We start from the raw sequence: 3,041 nt of genomic DNA on the forward strand, positions 1-3,041 counted from the left end.
GCGCGCGCGCGCTGGGGCTGCTAGATCTGCGCGCTGCGTGGGCTGTGTTGTGCGCGAGAGCTGGGCTGACGCTGGTGCTGCGTTGCGTTGCGCGCGCGGGACTGATGCGCTGCGTGATGGTGATGGCTGGAGCTTGCTGCGTTGCGCGCGGCTGGTTTCGCTGGTGGGACTTCGTTGCGCGCTGCTGGGCTGCGAGACACGGGATGCTGGTGCTTGCGCTCACGGGATGGTGCGTTTTCCGGCGGGCTGGTTTGCTGCTGGTGTGCTGCAAGCGGCTGGAGAAGAAAACAAGTTCTGGAAAATTAGGGATTTTGTGAACAGTGAATAGTAAACAGTGATTTTCGATTTTTGGTTTTTTTTTTTTAATAAATAAATAAATAAAAAGAAAGAAAGGAACGAAAAAAGAAAAAGAAAAAAAAAATAATAAATAAATTATTATTATTATTATTATTTTTTTTTTTTAGTGATGAATCACTTTGAGACACTAAAAATTTCAGAAGTACTTTTCTAATAAGTATATGGGCACGCCTTATAAAAAATTTTCTTCTGACCAAAATAAGCAAACACATTAAATTTCAGAAGTACTTTTCTATTAAGTACGTGGGCACGCCTTAAAACTATGTTACTTTAAAAATTACAGAAGTACTTATTAGCTAAGACTTGGGCACGCCTTATCAAAAATTTTCTTCTGACCAAAATAAGCAAAATTTTTCTCTTTTTTTTTTCTTTTTTTTTTGAATCAAAATTAAAAGAAGATATAACAAAAACCAAAACAAACAAATCATTTGGGTTGCCTCCCAAAAAAGCGCCTTTGTTTTATGTCTTTGGCTAGACACATTTATGCATCAATCTCCATAATTGGGACTCTCGAGAGCCACATCCTCCACAATATTCACCGAAAAACCTTCATAAAAAGGTTTTAAGCGATGACCATTAACCTTAAAAACTTTGTCAGAGGTCGGGCTCCGAATCTCAACTGCACCATAAGGAAAAACATTAGTAACAATAAAAGGTCCAACCCAACAAGAACGTAATTTACCCGGAAAAAGTTTAAGCTTAGAATGAAAAAGAAGAACTTTTTGACCAACAGAGAACTCCTTTCTCAAAATCATTCTATCATGAAATGTCTTCGTCTTTTCCTTGTAAAAAATTTCCTGCGCTATAGGGTTAATAACATCCACAGAAAATACCGAATGTTCCTCACTAGGATATTTCATGGCATCATTCATATTGAATTCTATAACCTCTCCATCAAACTCCACAGTGAGAGTCCCTTTATATATATCCATTTTAGTCCTAGCAGTCTTAAGAAAAGGTCTTCCTAGCAAAATTGGGATAGAATTAGAGGAGTTATCATCTTCCATATCAAGTACATAAAAATCAGCAGGAAAAACCAACTCATTAACTTGTACTAAGACATCTTCTAATACCCCATCAGGATATGCATTAGACCTATCAGCTAGTTGAATTATCACACCAGTTTCTTTTAATGGACCAATATTCAAAGATGAATAAATGGAACGAGGCATGACATTAATAGAAGCTCCTAGATCTAACAAAGCCTTTTCAACTCTAACACTACCAATTTTACAAGGGATAGTAAACATACCTGGATCCTTGCACTTAGGAGGTAGTTTCTTTTGAAGAACTGCTGAAACATTCTCCCACATGTGAACTTTTTCATCTCCTCTTAATTTTCTCTTGGAGGTGCACAGTTCCTTAAGGACTTTAGCATATCGAGGTATTTGTTTTATAGCATCTAATAAAGGAATATTTACCTCAACCTTGCGAAATGTCTCAAGGATGTCTTTCTCTTGTTCCTCCTTCTTGGATTTTGCAAATCGGCTTGGAAAAGGAGGAGGTATCACAATAGGTAGGGGTTTCGCTTTGGTGGGTTGCGCATCTTGAGATTTAGGTATCAATTCATTCTTCTCAAGCTCATCTTCTACATGCTTTGTCACTTTCTTACTAGGCTCTTGCAACTCCTTCCCACTTCTAAGGATGACAGCACTAACGTTTTGCTTTGGATTCACCTCAGATTGTGAAGGCAATCTTCTTAATACTTGAGACTCCAGACGGCTTACTGTAGTCGCCAATTGACTCATTTGGTTCTCCAAGTTCTGAATGCTTGTTGTAGTTGCCTGCTGAAATTGTTGAGTGTTAGTCGCAAGTGATTTAACAATTTCTTCAAGAGATATACCTGACTTGGAGTTTGACTGTGGAGGTGTTGGTTGTCTTGGTGGATACTGTTGTGGGAATCCTGACGGCCTAACGCCATAGCTGAAGTTCGGATGATCCTTCCATCCCGGATTGTATGTTTGTGCATAAGGATCATACCTCCTCTGAGGCATGCCTGGAAATCCTCCAACTGCATTGGCTTGTTCAACGGGTTCTTCTTGAAGTGTAGGACACATATCAGTTGAATGACCCATATTGTAACAAATACCACAAGTCTTCACCTGTTGCACATTACCCACAACAAACTTTTCCACAAGAGAAGTGAGTTTATCTAAACGTTGTTCAACAGAAGAAATATTTACCTCATTCACATTCCTTAAGGTGGCATCTTGTCTGCTGCCAAATTGTTGTGCATTGGCAGCCATATTTGATATCAACTCCCTTGCTTGAGTAGGAGTCTTGTTCACCAACACACCTCCACTAGCAGCATCTATCATACTCCTATCCATCAATGATAGTCCTTCGTAAAAATATTGAATAAGAAGTTGATCAGAAATCTGATGCTGAGGACAACTGGCACACAATTGTTTGAATCGCTCCCAATACTCATACAAAGTCTCCCCAGGAAGTTGTCTGATCCCACAAATATCTTTTCTGATGTTGGCAGCTCTTGAAGCAGGAAAGTACTTCTCGAGGAACTGCTTCTTCAAACCATTCCACGTTGTAATCGATCCAGGAGGCAAGTAGTACAACCAATCTTTAGCTAGCCCATCTACAGAGAACGGAAAAGCACGCAGCTTAATCTGCTCTTCAGTCACGCCTTGTGGCCTCATACTTGAGCACACAACATGAAACTCCTTGAG

The 3,041-nt window shown here is 39.8% G+C and overlaps 1 non-coding gene across 1 annotated transcript; it reads left to right on the forward strand.

The window, feature by feature from the left end:
• Nucleotides 1-2,733: 2,733 nt before the first annotated feature.
• Nucleotides 2,734-2,840, forward strand: LOC112101669. Its single transcript, XR_002903809.1, has one exon. It is a non-coding gene; the product is annotated as a small nucleolar RNA R71 (small nucleolar RNA).
• Nucleotides 2,841-3,041: the final 201 nt, after the last annotated feature.

This window comes from Citrus clementina, unplaced genomic scaffold (genome assembly GCF_000493195.1).
Source record: "Citrus clementina cultivar Clemenules unplaced genomic scaffold, Citrus_clementina_v1.0 scaffold_9, whole genome shotgun sequence".
NCBI classification, from domain to species: Eukaryota; Viridiplantae; Streptophyta; class Magnoliopsida; order Sapindales; family Rutaceae; genus Citrus; species Citrus x clementina.